Genomic DNA, 18,358 nt, shown 5'->3' on the forward strand with positions numbered 1-18,358 from the left:
TTTAAGCCCTTTATTTTTTGTGTGGAAGGAATGTATCTTTAAGTGACTTAGCGAATGCAACATGAATTGTCCTATTTATTTATTCTAAGTACACACAGAGGCATAGGAGAAATATATTTAAAAACTATAATGTTTAAGGAATTTTTTGGTAAGTGCTGTTGGGTTTTTCATTTTCATAGGCAATAAATTATACAGTTTTAATTCAGAATATGTAGTAAAGCTACTATGTCTTTATAGTTTGATATTCTATAGTTTTCAGGAATTATGATATAGTAACTTAATCATATTTATAGAAACATGGAAAGCAAATTTATAAAGAGATAAAAATGGGATAAATGCTAAGTTTATTATTTTAATTAGGATTTTATTATATGTACCAAGTTTATACTTACAACTAGTATTTTATTTCATTTGATTATCAGTATAGCTTTCAAACAAAACTCTTGGGTAGATGATTTGAATATCTTGTTTGATATCAAATATTGGTAATGTAATAACAAATAGTGACTTCTAAGTTTATGTGGTCACAAATATGAATAATTTTCCTTTAAGCATATGGTACATATGCTTTTTAGTGTCAAAATTCAAGAGAGTATTGCCTGAAAGAGTACATGTTAATTCAGTTTGATTTTTTTCCTCCTAATTTTTGATACATTTTAATTTCCCCCACCCACTGACATATTACATTATCATTATGTAGAATAATTTTACTAGTATTTCATATGTTTTCTGTGGCATCTCACACTGCTCACTTTTTATCTATAGTACCATATGAGTTCCCCTTTTTTTCAGGTTTACACTGCATATTTTAAGCTGCTGGTAGTGTAAGTAGATTGCAAGGTAAAGTGACATTTAGCTTTTTGAGCTAGTCTCGTTTTTTAGCATGAGAACAGGTTTTTTTTTTTTTTCTCCTGTCCTAAATCTTCTCATATTTCCCATTAAAACAATCTTACTAACATTGAACAAAGAAATTCAGGGATTTGGCTACAGCAGCAATTGAAATGCATCAAAAAGTGCCTACTACAATACAATTTTTATTAATGAATGATCTACATTGGTTCCAGCTGTGTCCATGTGATTAGGCCTTCACCAGGCAACAATGGGTATTTCCCTATTGCTTTTATTTGATTTCCAAGAATGTGTCATCTGTTACATCAGCCCCTGCCAATATGCCCCTGTAAAAGTGTTTTTTTTTTTCCCCTTCTAAATTTCTGAAGCATAAGTTGAATACCCACACATATCCCTGCCGAAATATTGTTTCTATTGAATAGTGGCCTAGGTTTGTATGCCTTGTGTTGCATACCAAAATCTTGGGATATAAATTAAAATAGATGTTTATTAAGTTTATCAGTAAATTTTCAGAAGTGTGGCTGCCTGGTAATGCTAAAGATAGGACTATTTTAGCTTTTACGTTTCCATCTTAATATTTTATTACAGTGGTATAATGTGTTATAGAGGTGGACAAGCTTGCAGATTGAAATGGGGATCGTCCAGATTGTTCCCTTCCCTGGACCATATGGTATAGTTCTAAAAGCCTTTTGTACGCTGTCTGTTCAGTTTATTGTAAACTCAATCTTTAGTGCACCTAAAAAGATAACCAAATAAAAGTGAGCCTAAGAAAAAGGACTTCATATCATGTAAGGAGCTCAGATATATTTGTTTTAAAGGACATAACTGCAGATAAAATTGAAGTTGAGATGATATTATAGATAAGGGTGACTTGTCATTCTCTGAATATTTCTTTGAGATCATGTGGATTGTTGTAGATTGTCTTTGAATACTGGTTTTAAAATGAAAGCATTTATGTTATCTGACTATACTTATTATTCTTATTTATCCCATTCTTACAGTTTCAGGAAGAAGAGAATATAGCTTTTATCTATTTTACAGAGGAAGCCTCTACCTATGAACAATGCTAAGGAATATAAATGTGAATATGTTTGTGAATATGTAGGATGTTTTTTGACTGATCTCAGTGAGAGTTTAGGGCTAGATAACTTTCAGTAATTTCAGTCTTTTAGCCACTACCTATACTCAGAGGTAGTTGAAAAATTTCTAATTATTTTTCCTTTTCCTTTCTACCCCCAACTTATTATGTTTCCATGATTCTATTTTAGGAAAATAGGAAAAGAGATTGCTTATCCCATATGCTGAGATACTTTAGTAGAAGCTGGAATGAGTGATTCTCCTGACTCTCACTCTCCTTCCCTCCAAAGTAAGCTACTGTTAGAGAAGAGCATTAGACATTACCCGCTGCTTTTTGGCACAAAAGATTTGAAGTTGAAATTCCACCAAACGGGGAAAGAAAAGGAGAGCCTGTGAAGAACACAATTCTTTACTCTATCATTACCCTGAACCACTGAAAGGGTAACTGAGAGGAACTCAAATGTTATTGGAATGTGTAATTTTCCTTTGAATGGCCACAGTGAAATATATTTGAACAAAAAAGGCAGAAAAAGTATATGTGGTATATGGAGTTGATGGTGATTGAAATTAATGAATCTTTTCAGCATTCTACAATAGAGATTATCCCAAGAACAGTACACATTTAACATTTGTCCAAGAGACATGTACATAGAGAATGATTGTTGCCTCAGGGAGATTACTGGAGGTAGTTGGAATATTATAATAATATGATAATGATAGTGGTAAGTTGGACACAAAATAGTTGTTGGAGTATGTATTTTTCAAGTTTAAAAAATTGTCAAAAACAGAATCACTGATTTCAAGTGTATGTGTGGGGGATCTCCCCAACTTAAAAAATATTGTTGCCTTATTATATTTCATTAATTCTGAAGCTACTTTCTGATGTGCTCACAAAATTGAAAAATATAGTTTATGCTTTCAAATGTTAGATCCCTCCTTCCCTCTCTCTCTCTCTCCATTCTCCTTTATTCCTTTTTTCTCCCTAAACTTCAGCTATTGACTTATATGTATATTTTACATATATATATGAATGGTATATATACTATACTATAGAAAAATGTTATCTTATACATTTGGGGGTTTGAATGTTCCAGTAAGAAAAGAAAGAAAAATCTTATAATGACTATGCAACAAATGGATTTCTATGGAGGAATTTGGCCATGTTCATTAAAGTAATCCAGGTTACCAAAAATTGTAGATGATTTGTTGAAAGGCAAATTCAAAATTGTTTTTATTACTTCTAGCTAGGAAGGACTGAATTAGAGCTTAAATCAAGAAAGGAGGAGCCGTATGTAGTCTAACTTAAATATCTCCGCTTTTAATGGGTAAAAATGTCTCTGGCTCCAAGTAGTAGAAAATCTTACTGATAGTGACTTAAATGAGTAAGGGCTTTATTTGCATATGTCATAAGAGGTCTGAAGGCAGTTAATTCACAGGTAACTGATGCCATCAGGAGTCCAGGTAATGTCTTGCTTCTCCACCATCTTTAGTACATAACTTATGCCTCTTACTTCACTGATGACTTTTGCACCTCTAGAAATTGTGCTTGCTTTCAGGCAGGAAGAAAAACAAAGGGAGAGCTCAGAAGCTTTCTTCTCATTGGTACTTTCTGGTTTTCTTTAGAAAGGGATGCCTGCTCACAGGGACTTCCACCTACTTCATTGGCCAAAAGTGTGTAACATAACTACCTCTAGAATGCAGTACAAAGTATTTGAGCTTTTCAGCCTCTATTTTGGAGGAAACCACGGAAGATGGGAATCGGAGTAAGTGTCGAGTGAGCCATCCTAAAGTAATCTGCTGTACTTCCTCAATTTCTTTGTACAGTTATTAATAGTTGTTTGGATCTTTGAACTCTCTTGGTACTTGGTTTATATAGTAACTTGGCTGTTGGTTCTCTTTTGAACACCCAGTGAGTTTGTGTTGGTATTGCAAGGATGTGTTTCTATGTCTGAGGACGGGAACTGTACTTGGGTCATCTTGGTGTCATTAATACTTAGCACAGTGCCTAGATGTGTACCCTCAATAATCACTTCTTGAATGAATGAACATTAAGAAATATGTTTATTATTATAAATAATTTATACATTTAAAGAGTACAGTAATATTTTTAATTTGCAAGGGATTGTGGACTAAATTTTATAGAATTGTTATTGCTTAGGGAACATTAATGTAATAATGTTAAATTTGTTTTCAATAAAAGATATTCAGTTACAAGGGTTATAGGAAAATCCTCAAAATGGTTTAGTACCACTGTTTGTTGGGAGAAAGTTATTCTATGAGTAAATAAGATTTCTTTTTAACTCTATGCATAGACTATTGTGGGAACAAAGATATTTTGTGGCACTCATATACCAAGATCTCAGTTTTTGAAAAAAACAGGCAATTTGAATTTATTTATTCATAAGTCAAACAAGTCATTTGATAATTTATATTATTGATACTGATTTACAAGAAGGAATTATGAGATCCTTGGAATCCTCGTATGGCTAAGGGCATAGTAAATCAGATTATATCCTAGATGGTACTTTAGGTGTGTGTGTGTGTGTGTGTGTGTTTGTGTGTGTGTGTGTGTGTGTGTGTGTGTATATATATATATATATATATTTTTTAATTCCTAGAGTAGCAGCTTCATATTTTTCAATACACATGCAAATGATTATGTACAATAGAATTTCATGTCGAAAAGAAACGTTAAGAGGTCATCTTTACATCTGCTTGTTTTGCCCTCTACTATCTTAGAAGAAAGCAGGCTGCTTCATTCAAAATCTGCAGAAGAAATGGCTCAGAGTATAACTTGGTAGTGTGAATCAGTGCCTTACAACTCCCCTGATGTCTAACTTAAATTGTCTTTGTCGTATTTCCATTCAGTTTCTGTTATTTTGACCTCAGAGGACAAAGTGAACAACTATCCACTATCTCCCATAGGACATCCCCTATATAACATCATTTAAATAAATTCCACCCTTTTCATTCATGATGGCAGGGCTGTTAGTACCTTAATTACTAAAACAACCTGTGCATGGATAGAACTTATTTCAAAGCAGGAAATGTATTCAAGTATCTGGAACTCAAATTTTCTATCTGAGCAGTTTATAGTCACTAATAATAAAAGAAGCCCTTTTAACATTCAAAAAGCAGTCCTGGGAGAAGAGTTCCTACATAATCACAATATAAGCAAGATAGTTTCCTAGATTTGAACTTGGAATTGGGTATTGGTAGTCATGTTTGACCCTTAAGCAGATCTTTTAGTCATACTTTTGGAAGTAATAAAGGCCAATACTTTGTACTTAAAAATATTTCATGTAAAATTTCAGCCCTTTCTCATTCTTTTCACCTGTGCATTCTTGATGATCAGTATAGTATCTTGTTCATAGTAGTCACTTAGTAAATATTTGTTAAATGAGTTGTTTTAGTATCCCTTGGTAACGCTTCCTAATGTGGGTAGGTTTATGCTTTGCATTTCCCCATGTCTCTTTAATTTTATTTTATGTAGCCCAGTAAGCACTCATACTTTGTTTTGCTGTCTTTATCTTCCTATTCAATGATATCTACAATGATTTAGGATTTATTTGAATAGCTGAATACCTTAGTAATGCCTGAAAAATTCATTTTTTGATGATGCTATAATTTTCAATTTAGGAATACCTCTGTTTTTTCTCTTATAAAGGGAGGACTTAATTGTAGCTTATTGATGAGAATTCAGAATACATTAATTTAATACCTGTTGTGTACAAGGCACTTTGCTGGGTTATGAGTAGATACAAATATGAATTTTACATAAACTTTGCTTCAAGGAATTGAAATCTGGTTGGTCAGACACGCATGTATACTGTACAACTGTGGTATAGGAGGGGTTGTGGTAACTACTCTAACTGGGGTAAAAGCAAGGTTTAGGGTACTACGGAGGAAAGCGTAATTACTTCTGACTGGGTGAATACAGGTGAGTGATGGAGGCTTCATGGATGAGATGAAGTTTGAATGGGGTCTTGAACTATATGTAGGAATTTGATAGGTCGTGAAAGCAAAAGGATTCAGGAAGAAGAAACAGCAGGAGCAGTGCTTGCAGGTGGGAAGGTGTATGGAATGTTTGAACAAATGGCAAGGAGTCTGTTGCGTTTAGGGTAATGGTATGTCTGTGGGAGTGACAGGTATTGAGGCTAGAAAGGAGCTTGGAACCAAATTGTAAGGGGTCTTGTTTCTTGTTTAATTTTCTCTGTATTCCATGGAAAAATTGTAGGTTTTTGAGTAGGTAACTAACATTGAGATATCTATAAGGTTCAGAGGAAGAACTGAAGACAGATTAAATGTACCCACAGGTAGGTTGAAGAAGATGAGGGAGGCTGAAGGCAGAAGGTCTTGGAAGGACGGCCTGATTACAGAGGCCTGGGTGGGTCAGATAAACGCCCTGTGGCCTGTTGATTTGCTTAGAGGTGTGCAGTAGTGTCCTGGCTCCCAGTAGAGGACGCTTTCCAATTTTGAGGCTTCCTTGCACCTACAGCATTTTGGTAGGCTGTGGAATATGCCTCCTTTCCCTGCACCTGGGGGATCAAGTATTTTAGCCTGAATTCTAGGAGGAAGCAAGAGGAGAATTTGAATAGTTGTTGCGTGGGCCAAAAGTATCTGCCACATTTCCTCAGCTCTCTGTATTTTCTGGGTTCTTGGTTCATCTTCTTGAAGTAGAACTTGCTATTGGTCTTCTTTGAGACCCAGCTCAAATGTTTCACAACATTTATCACTCTGTATTGTAATTATATCCAGCCCTGAGGCCAGAGACTATATTTGGATCATCTTAATATCACAAAACACTTGGTGTCATTTTTAGAATGTAATCATTCAATAAATGCTTATTGAATGAAGCAAGTTTGTTTATGCTTTGTTGTTGCCCAGACCTTTCTACTCTCTGTCCATGCCCATTCCATCTTAGGGTCTTTTTGTGTCTGCCGCTTGGACGGCTGTAGATCCAGATCTATGTGGGCCCACCCCCACCCCCTCTGGTTTCTGCTTAGATGTCATCTCATCATCAGCAAAGTGTTCTCTGACAACCCTGTGTAAGATACCCTCCTCACTCCAGCCCTCAGTAGCCCCTATCCTCCATTACTTTGTGTTGTTTTCCCCTACGAGTGCCTCCATCTGACACGCATTTACCTGATGTTTGTCTTTTTACTCTAATTAGACAGAAATGGCTTGTGATAAGAGTATCATTTGCTTTGTTGCCTAATTTTTCTCCAAGCACCTGGAACATTGATGGGCAGGCACAAAGTAGGCAGAATAAGTATTTGCTGAGTGAATGGTTGGTAAAGATCAGGCTGCAACGATAAGAAACATTTAAGGCAGGTTTGTTTGTAAGTTTCTGCAAGCTGCATAGTCTTGTTATAACTTTCATGATATCAAATCATTAATATTGCTCTCAGAAAATAAAAGCAAATTCTATTTTCTATAGATTGTGCCTGTGAAATCTAATTATGGATTAGTATTTGTTTTAAAAATATTTGAATGCTAAGCATATCCAGTCAGAAAACACTTTTATTATCCATGCCAGCTTAATTTTTAAGGCAATGAAATGGAAGACTGTCATTTCAGTAAGCAACTTATTTTCATTTGTGGGAATGGAATATTTTGAATATTCTAATTGATTTTTGAAGATGGTTTTACAAGAAAATAATCCTTGTTTCTGTATATTGTACAGTTGCCCTTAGGTTGGAAGGAAACTAGAAACAGGCATGGAAGTTATTTGCTTAGAAAGGTGCAAGTTGTAGCTGAATTGATTTTTGACAAATGTGTGAGGACGAGGGTCAGTCAGTCCCAATGTAAAAGGGAAATTTTGGGATACTGAATACTTTAAAGAAGACCTGTTTTAAAAAGTCATTTTCTATGTATATTTAAAGATTGCAAAGAGATTCTAGACTGTTTGTCATGAGCTCAGGACTATTTTTTATTATACGTTATGGCAAATTTGCTTGGATATTTTTCCAGAAATCTTAAGTCTATAATTTGGTAGTAAAAAAGTTGGTTATCAAATCAATATTATTATATGGCTTTTAGTGTTGTAAGAATTCCCTTTTGGAAACCCATAAAAGCTCATTTTTTCTCACTATAAACTTTATCTGTCAGTTTTCTAGAAGGTCAGAGTACTAATGTTGGAGGTGATCTGCTCTGGGACAAGGAGTCAACAAAGGGGTAATAAAGTTTAAAAATGCCACATGGCACTTTCCTAAGGTTAGGATTTCTTTTCCATATCAAGTTAGTGCTTATTTGAAAATATGGGAAGTTATACATTGATAGGTGTATTCTTAGTGCCCCTTTAAATAGATGAAATAGTTGCCTCTAATTTTTGCATCTATAGATTTCATATTTTTATTAGCATTTTTGGGTTTTCTGGAGATTACTTCTTAATTATCTATATACTTTTAGTGGTAGATTGTTTCCTTGCTAGATTTGTAAGTTAAGTTTTTTAGAATAGATGGTTTTAAAAATGAATTATGATAAAACGGCTGCTTTGGAAAACAATTCAAGGAACAGAGTTATTTCTTATCACTTGAAAATGAAACATGTTGTTTAGATTGCAAAAATTATTAGAGTTGGAGGTTCCATTTAAAAATATTTCTCTACTGAGTTGCCATTGGTTAATATTTATCGAGTATCCATCCCCATATTGCATGTATATAAATATAGGAAAAATCTGGGCAGTTATGAGAGGTCTTTTAAAATTGCAAGTCTCTGTCTCTATTAGTTCAATATCCAATCTGTCCCTTTCTTTTTTGTTAACATGTGTAACACATGTGGATGATTATGCAATAACATTTTCCAGCTTTCTTAATATAAGAAACTTCAGCAATTAAGTGTGAAACTAGAAGTTCTTTTCAATTTTACTCACTTTAATTAAATATTTCCCCTTATTTCAAGACCCATACCTAATTACTTAAAGCACAAATTAATTTTGACATTTTACTTGAACTTTAAAACTTTGAGTTTGCTCTATACTTCCTTGTGTTCCTATTCAAAACTATAACTACCAAAACAGTATTTTAGTTTCTAACATTCTCTGTCAAGGTACAGCTTAAAACTACTTATGTATAAATAAAGATCTTGATCTGTGTACAATTATTTAATAATGCAAGTATATTTTTAAATTAATTAAGAATTACTTTTATTTCATGCATTAGACAAGCAGTATTTGCAAAACCAAATTCTGGTGTTTGTGAATCACTATAGAGCCATTAGTTTTAACCTTTGCTGATTAGTTTTTTAAATGTTTCTTTATAGCAATAGTAGTTAGAATGATTTGAAAACCACTTGCAAGCTCCTGGAGGGGAGGAAGCTTTCAATAATTGAGAACTAGTTTGTTATTTCAAACAATTTGGTCTCCTTCCCTGAAGTTAAGAAAAAAGTTATAGTTTATTTTAATTGAAGTTGAAACATATTCAGTGAAGATAACTTGAAGAGTAAAATGAAGTACAAAGAGGAAAACAAAATCACTCATGATTCTACTGCAAATGATTATTTATGTCTGTGTGCATATGCTATTTCTCTCGTATTTACAAATTCATTTCATCATATATTTTTATATATTCATTTCACGCAATCATGTAATAGTAGCATAAACATTTTCCCTTGCCAATAAATATTCAACATGATTTTTGATCATTAATAATTTAATCATAAGAGATCCCTTTTGGTTGGATATTTTGATGGCAAACTTCAATAAAGATTCTTAATAGCTTCTAGGGTTAATCTTTGGAAGTGGTATTGCTGAATCAAAAGATATACGTAGTTTTCAAACTTTTTGTATTATGATTAAATGCAATAGAACATTTTAATACTTCAAAGCAAAGCTAACTGTATGCATTAGTGGTATAGGTAGCAACCTTTAGTCTACATTTTCAAGACTTGACAAAGGTCCTTTTAATTCACAATCTATTCTTTGCATCTACTCTGCAGATGGTTGAAATTTGGCCATCACCTGTTGCCTTCTTGTAACATACAAGTACTCCTGGGAGAGGTAACACATTGTACTCTGGAAGGCATTTACTTTGAAAAATGTGAAGTTATTTATCTGATATTTTAAATTTAACCCCTGCAAGTAAAGTTTGGAAACAAGGTAGGTACATTTAGCAAGAAGAATGAGTAGAGGATAATAGAGTACTTCAATTTTATTAAGATGAATTGAGCAACTATTATGGAAAATATAGGATATTATAATATGTACTTAGTTTTATTAGTTTAAATCATAAATTCTGTCTAAAATGATTCAGGCTGTTTGTTAACTGCGAATGCTAATTAATCCAGTAGAGAGACTTATGGTCTCAGATATGGTGCATATATACGCTGAATAGAGATGCAAGGGGGAATTAATTAACTCCTAAGCAACTTTACTCTATTTGAACACACTGTTCGCAAAGTGTGAAATTACTTTTTTAAGAGATGATCAGCATGCAGAGTGCAGCTTCGGGTAGTTTGCAGTGTTGTAGGGTCTCTGCTTCATTAGACAAAATATTTATATCATTGGAATGTCTCCTTGAAAAACCAGTTGATAAAGAGATAATAGTGACAGACAAGGCCACTAAACAGATAAAAGTCATAATGTTTGTTGCAATCAGGAAACTTTGAGCCATTGCTACTTTTATTCAGTGAAAATCCATGTCAGATGATACGGGAAAGCCTGTGCTTCCTCTGCAGAAACTTTGGAGAATAGTGGACCTTCTAGAAATTATACACAGTTGTTTGTGTATACCTTTTCTTTATTCAACAGTTTCAGCCCTAGACATCCTCAAGACTTAAAAATCTCAGTCTATTATTAACAGACTGACTCTTTCTCTTATAATAGTGGGTAGCTAATAATATGCCTCTTGTGATATTTAAAAATAGTGATACAGCTCTCATTACCACATCTATTAGTCCCAGATTTACTCAGCCCTGGTCTAAACCGGTTTCTGAGCTTTTTTAAATTTAGCACTTAAGATCTTTAGACTCTATCTGGTTTTTCTGGTGTTGCCTTCTTAAACTATCAGCACATGTCTTAGACTATTGGCAAATCGTAAGATTATTGAAAACTATATGGTGACTGGAAAAAGAGCTGCTACAATAAATAAATAGAAGACAATATACTTTTAACTAATTCTACTTCTAATAAATTTCTATATTCATGTAGAACTTTGGAGATGAGAGAAGTATCACTAAATATTTTCATTGATACAGTGTTAAAACATGGTTTATTGATTCGGATGTTGAAGGACAGGTTCTAATACTGGCATCACCTCATACTTCTTAACACCATTTAAAAAATCTGTTACTATAGGGTGATTTTCACTGATATAAAATGAATATTGAAAACATTAAATATGTTTTCATGTTTTAAATATGTTTAAGGTTGGTACATTTAGGGATACCTATTTCTAGCCCATTAGTCCCCTATGGAAATTTCTCTTTCTTTTTCTAAGTGTTTACTTGATATTCTTTTGCCTCCTGAGCTGCTAGGATTTTGCTTTTTTTTTTTTTTTTTTTTTTTGAGTTACTTTCCCTACTGATACATCAGATTGAGTTGTGAGATCATGTCCTTTTCATTTCTCATTGGAAGTGAGTAAATCCAGAACTTTATACTAGGTGGCATTTATTTCAACTCATCAAGGGAATGCCACCCATGTTTGCTTGGGTTGCTATACTTCAAATAGGACGTTGAGAATGTTTGTGTGTTAGAGTAACACTGCTATTTCTGTTTTAAAATTAACTGAAAATGTGATATGTGCCTCCTACTTGGAGAGAGAAACTTCTCCACAACTTTTTATTTAGTTAATATGGATTAAGTTCTTAAAAGATGTTTGAGTGAGACTCACTAGCACCAGTATAGTTAAGAATCTGTTAGTCATCTTATTTTAAACTCATTTGGTGTGTATATTTATAATTACCCTTCATAAACTGAGTCTGAATTAAATTTTGGCATAGAAGGCAATGTAGGGTAGCAAGACAATGCTTCTGTCCAATAAACAAATGCCAGTCTTAATGATTAAGGTACTTGATTATCTTTGGGTCGAATGTTCTTGTAGAGTCTAGCCAGGTTGGGGAAGATGATTTCCTATGGCATGGAATGTAGTTTCTAAACCCCTCATAAGGGCTTTTGGCAGAATTTTTCTTTCTTAGACTGAGTTGTGGCATTTTGAATAGAGTTAGAAGCCACCTGTTGTATTTATTGGTGATAGAATCTGTGTATCAAGTTCTATCTATGAGAAAAAATAGCAGTTAGTGACGGTAAGAAGTGATTATTTGTAGTGTATGATAATAAAGGTTTTAGATGAATTAGGAAGCAGTTGTCAAAGCCATTGTTAAAGGGTTTTATGATTCATTGACTCAACACATCTATTGAACACTTTCTGTTTGATGAGTGCTGAGGATACAGTGGTAAGCAAGTGGACCTTGGCAGTGTCCCTGTGGAATTTAATATCCAGTGGGGGATATAGACATTAAAAATAATCACTGATAAAAATATACCCTGCATGTGATGGTAATCACAAAGAAGTCCTACAGATTGTTTTGTTAAGAGGACCTGGACTTCGTTTGATGGTGACAGTAGTAAATTATGAGCTCGACTGAACATAACACCTCCTGCTCTAAACCTTGCTTGACATATGAATCTTGGATATTATTTTTTTTACCACAGTTCTAGTCCTTAACACCTATTATTCTATAAAAAAAAGTGTCTGTCCAGAGCTGGGGAGTGAAGGATAAGGGTTGTGGCTTCAGAGGAGTGATGATTACGTAGGACTCTGGGAGGGATCACAAGACATTAGAACAAAAATTTGAGTATTTTACTATCTTAAGTATATGATATTCAGTTTTATGTGACTTACACCACTGTTGTCTTGGATTTACAAGCTATTAGGAGGCATTATTAAATATTACATGTGATTAATATATTTCTTATTTTATAGTGACATTTATATTCTACTTGCATGTAAAACATATATCACAACTTACATTATTTATATATGAATAATTACAAAACATTTATATTTAATCCTAAAACTCCAAAGACTAGAAAATGGAGGCATCTTTTTTAATACTCATGTCGTATCATGTGCTTGCTGTGAAGTATAATGGGATGAGTCCGTGTGCTGTCACTTACTCTGCTGATATTCTTTATCTTCTTCTGTAAAAGAAAAGTGGTTGAGCAAAGTTGTCAGTATTTCTTCCACCTATGATCCTGTGACACACCTTGACTTCTCTCCTTGGGCAGTCATATCTGAATGGGTCAGATGGCGCAATTTTCTCCCACTGAGTTGGTTTACAGCCCATTTCAAGAAGGTGCAAGGCTTGGAGAAATGCCATGTTGAGAAAGCAAATACGTTATTCATCTTGTCAAACTTTTAAAAAATGAATAATTGTTGGCAGAAAGTATTTAAAAATGCCTTTTTTCTTCTCCATTAAATAAAAGCCTAATTAGTAAATGTGGAATGGGCTCTCCAGATTGATGGTGAGGGAATTGGCTTCTCATCTTACTTCCACTCCTCCATTAAACTAGGATAATAGATCAAACGGCTTAAAAAACTGCAGGTGATTTTCAAAATTCACAGATCTCACAGATCTTCTCTTAGGCCACAAAACTTGCTTTGGCCTAGTATTCAATTGCTTATGCTATTTCTCTCATTTCTTCAGTTATTGTTACTTGTATTGTATCAGGAGGTTAAAATAAACACATATCTACCCAAAAAAGATATTTATTTTTCCCATATATTCTGATTTCTGTGAACAATAAAAAATATTAAATATTTGAGAGAGAACATAATAAAATTTGTTCAGATATACTTGCTGCTTGATTTAGTTTAGACTTCAGGAATAATGGAAAATCATTAGCAGCAAGCACAGTGCTGCCTGACACTTGTTTGCTCAGAACCTGTGCTAGGTGAAAGCCATGTTACTTTAAAGGCAGAAGAAAGCAACTTCCTGTGTCCCCCTGATTTTCAGTTCAGCTCCACAAAAACCTAGTGACATCCACCATATGCCAAATCCTGAGATAACCCTCAGGAAAATAATGGCATAATCCCTGTCCTCCAGATTTTCATAGCTCCAGAGAGAAGCAGGACATGGGAATAAAGTAAAACAAGTATCATAAAGATACTGTACAGAGCAGAAAGGAAGTCATGTTTAAGAGAAGTTCAGGGAAAGACTTCATAGAAATGGTGATTCATGAGCAGATATTTTAACAAAAGTTCATCAGGTGAATGAAGAGAAGGCTGATGGAAGAGATATAAAGATGTGAAGTCACAGGAGACTAAAACAGCTGTGTGAGTGGGGGTTCTTGGTATTGCCACAGTGCAGAAGGGAAGAGGGATTGAAGTGGAACAAGGCCACATGTGGCTGTAGTGAAGAGAAAGAAGAAGGCCCAGAAGTGAGTCTTGACTGCCACGTGTAGGGCCTCGGCTTTTATCCTTAGGCGATTGAAGTTTTTGAGCAAGTTACTTGATGACTGGATTTCCATTTTGGAAAGATTTTCTGTGATTATTTTATGGAGAATAGTGTGGTGGGTGCAAGATTGTATGGTAGCACGGAGACCCAGTTAAAAGGGAAATGCGGTAGTTTACATGAGTGATGAGATGATTTTCTGGTGTACAACTTTCTATTGACTCATAAATATGCTACCACATTAAAAAAAGTCAGCAAATTAAAAAATATTTTTAGTATTCAGTAGAAAATAATTTGTTGCTACATTTATAGTTTGAAGTTATTCATGAAATTAATAGCAGTGAAAACTGAAAGTGGATTGGTATTTTATTTGTCAATGAAATTAAACCACTAAACTTATCAGACACACAAAACATCTTATAATTTTGCTATATAATGTGGAGCATAACTTCACAAAAATGTAAATTAAGGAATTTTTAATCTATACACATCTAGTTGTGAAAATTATGCATATTTCAAAATAAGTGAATGATGTCATAGTGCCTGGTACATGGTAAGTACTCGGTAACTGTTAATATTTGTCGAATTTGCATTTGATGCTTGAGAGTTATAACCAAGACTTTGTATGAATTCAAGTCCTAGAAAAAGTGACTGATATTATTAAGCAGAATGTTAAATTCCAAACCAAGAAAGAATGAAAGTATTTGTCAAGGAAAATTAAACAGTCACATATACATATAAGAGTGTAGCTTTGCAGAGAACATGTACTTAAAAAATCATTGCAACTAATATAATTGGAAAAGCATATTTGAAAATAGCTTTGAATTGCCTCACAGACAGTATGGCACCTAAGTTTTCTTATGAAATCTTGGTTTTGATGCAAGAATCCTCAGCTCTCAGTCACCACAACAGGAAACAAAAGTCACAGTTGAAGAAATTAGAACATCTATAGCATTGTGAGGTGTATAAAATATAGATTAGTACATTTTTTTCAATTTGAACCTAAGATTTTTTAAAAATGTTGCTATTTAAGTACATATGGTAGTATACAAGTTGTCATAAATGTTAGGTTGTATGTCCCATAACCACATAATGGAATAATTAATGGTCAATTTTCATCAGGTGTTATCTGCAGTTCAAACTAATCCTCAGGAAACAGATTCATTCCTTACTTACTATGAGCCACATTTTCTTTAATTTTATGTAGAATATTGTCAATGCAGAGAGTTTTAGGATCTGCATTTGATGCCAGGTTATATTTCAGTCTTTAGAGATTACCTTCAGGTTTCAGGGGTTAGGATGAATTTGCTATGCCTGATTTTTTACAGAAGAATTAAAAAAAAATAACTTTCAGTAGAATCTATTTCTTTTTGTCTCCTTTTTTTTTTTTTAATCATATGATAGTTGACTGTAGTGCATTACTTTGAGGAGATTTTTTGGCAAAATGTATTTTTACTTCATACTCACCTTTATTAGGTTCTGTTAGGGGAATCACTGGGGACAAGTTTCAAAGCAGAGACCTTTTCATGCTTATTTTTTACTATTTAATGAGATTTCAGGTATATTTTAACAACTGGGGTTTCCATGATGAATCATTAAAATAAGTGAGTGGGCTGGAAGGTAATACTAACTTTTCTCAGTACTGCCCTATTTTACTCTGCTGGGTTATTGGTTGCTTTTTAAATAGAACCTGGGTGTGTTAGTGGGTGGAGGTGCTGAAGGGAACGGGGAGAAAGGGTCAGTAAGAAAATACCAGGTAAACTTCTGGTGACCTACTGAGAAATTCTCAAAATTTTACTTTCTCCAGCTTAAGCCATTTACTGTTGAAGCTTACTGTTTTTTGCTTTAACAAGCTTAAGTTTGCATATGTTGTATTTTGGTAATTAGAAAATATATTTTCAACAATTGATTGAAGTTTTAAGGCATCAAGGCATGTGTGGATTAGCCTGTGGAATCAATTTCTCATGTGTGTGGGATTAAAACCGTTACAAGCATCATCACTGAAACTATACCTTCCTACAACTAATAACAGTAAGGTGTCTGTGGAATATATTAATACAACAATTCCTCTGATTTAAAATTATTACTGGGTGTTTGGCTGGAAAATTATTTGAATATTGCAGGTACCTGGGTTGACATCATATATGGAGGGGTAATCATGGGTTTCTAGTGTGACTAAGTTTATTTTTTTTTTAAATTGACATGGTGTATTTAAACTTAGCACATCTTTTTCAGTAAATCAATGACATATTACAAAGTTTTTATATCTTTACAATTAAGAAAAATTTCAACTACCACACAGCAGTTGTAACTGCTAGAGGAGGTAGACAAAAATGTAGTTCACCTTGAAAACGATCATGGCTCAGGGAATAAAGAAATTGGGTCAAGCCTAAAATAAATGCAGGTACAATGGCAATAAGTTTTAATAAAAATTTAAAAATATTCACAGCATTGGTTTCAGGCTACTTTTGTTCTCTGTGATTTTATTAATGCATTATTAGTTTTTAATTGAGATGACGCTAGTAGCATTTTCTCATTTTGGTCAAAATGTTTGTATGAAATACTGTTGTGATTTTTCACTTTGTAGCCTCTTTCAATTACAAATATAAATTTTTGGAAAGGCAGATAATTCTTAAATAGATCATTTTGACCTCTGGTGATCTTAAATAGAATTTGAAATGGTATAAAATTTCTATGTCACAGCTATCACTTTGACTCATTTTATGTTGCCAAATTTAATGTTTAACATTTAACCATGTACCATTAAATCATAGTATTGATAATGAGTTAAACTTTCATAAAGCTTTAATACCATAGTAGATTCTCATTTATCTGGTGTCACTGGGGAATGAAAGGTGCTGAAGAAGGGAGTTTTTCTTTAACTGAAGCTTACTTGTTTAATCAGAAAAACTTAAAATTGATAAAGATTGATCTGAATACTTTATATGCTCTTTTAAGGAGCAAGAATGAAATGGCCCTTTACTCTTTTTCTTTTCTTTCTTTTTAAGAGACAGGGTCTCGCTCTGTTATCCAGGCTGGAGTGGAATGGCACAGGCCTAGCTCACTGCAGTCTGGAACTCCTGGGCTCCAGTGATTCACCTGCCTCAGCCTCCTGAGTAGCTGGGACTACAGGCACGTGCCACCACACCCAGGTAATTTTTAAAAAAATTTTTGTAGAGACAGGGTCTTCCTATGTTGCCCAGGTTGGTCTCAAACTCCTGGCCTCAAGTGATCCTCTCATCTCAGTCTCCCAAAGTGTTGGGATTAAAGGTATGAGCCACTGTGCCCAGCCTGCTCTTAATGTCATATAGTATCATTTTGAGTGTCATTCAGAAAGAACATGGGCTTTCCTCTTTGGTATTATTCCCCAATATAAGTTTTTTAGTTGTTTCTTCCTTTAAAAATGCCACACCCCTAATTCTGATACACTTACTCAGTTTAAATGTTTGAGAGTTTAAGTTCTCTAGTGGTACTTATGACGATGCTTTAACAGATTCATAAACTCAGGCACCTACATAAGACATTTGGCTCTTTGCCATCTTTTGGCAGACACCTGACCACAGCCTTCTGCCCTAAAGGAGACCCTGTCCTAGCTTTGGAATTAGCAAATGTTGAGGCCCTGTTATTGCTGCTTCTAAGCACTCATTCCTTACTAACCATTGCTAGTGGTCCAAAAATGTCGGGGGGCTGAGACAGGAGGATCACTTGAGCCCAGGAGTTTGAGGTTGCTGTGAGTTAGGCTGACGCCACAGCACTCTAGCCTGAGCAACAGAGTGAGACTCTGTCTCAAAAAAAAAAAAAAAAAAAAAAAGTCTGTATTCACTCTCTGTGATTGTGAGCATCTGACCAGGGTGAGCATCTGCAGTTTTCTCTGACTGTTGCTAAAATGGGCAAATAGTGTACTCCCTTTATATTTTAGCAAATTCCATCATAACAGCAAAGTGGATTTTTTTTTTTTCAACCTCATGCTTATTTGTTTCAAGCAGTGTTTTCTAAAACAAAACTCAAGCACAGAGAGAGTATTTGAACCATTCTTTAA

General features: G+C 34.1%; 1 protein-coding gene across 1 annotated transcript in view; it reads left to right on the forward strand.

Moving 5' to 3' along the window:
* The first annotated feature begins 3,695 nt into the window (after positions 1-3,695).
* Positions 3,696-18,358, forward strand: part of GTDC1 (glycosyltransferase like domain containing 1) — a 261,970-nt gene continuing 247,307 nt past the window's right edge. Inside the window, 2 exon segments of the mRNA XM_069472992.1 lie at positions 3,696-3,725; positions 17,328-17,471. The gene's annotated coding sequence lies outside the window, so the exon portion shown is untranslated.

This window comes from Eulemur rufifrons, chromosome 1 (genome assembly GCF_041146395.1).
Source record: "Eulemur rufifrons isolate Redbay chromosome 1, OSU_ERuf_1, whole genome shotgun sequence".
In the NCBI taxonomy this organism is placed as follows: Eukaryota; Metazoa; Chordata; class Mammalia; order Primates; family Lemuridae; genus Eulemur; species Eulemur rufifrons.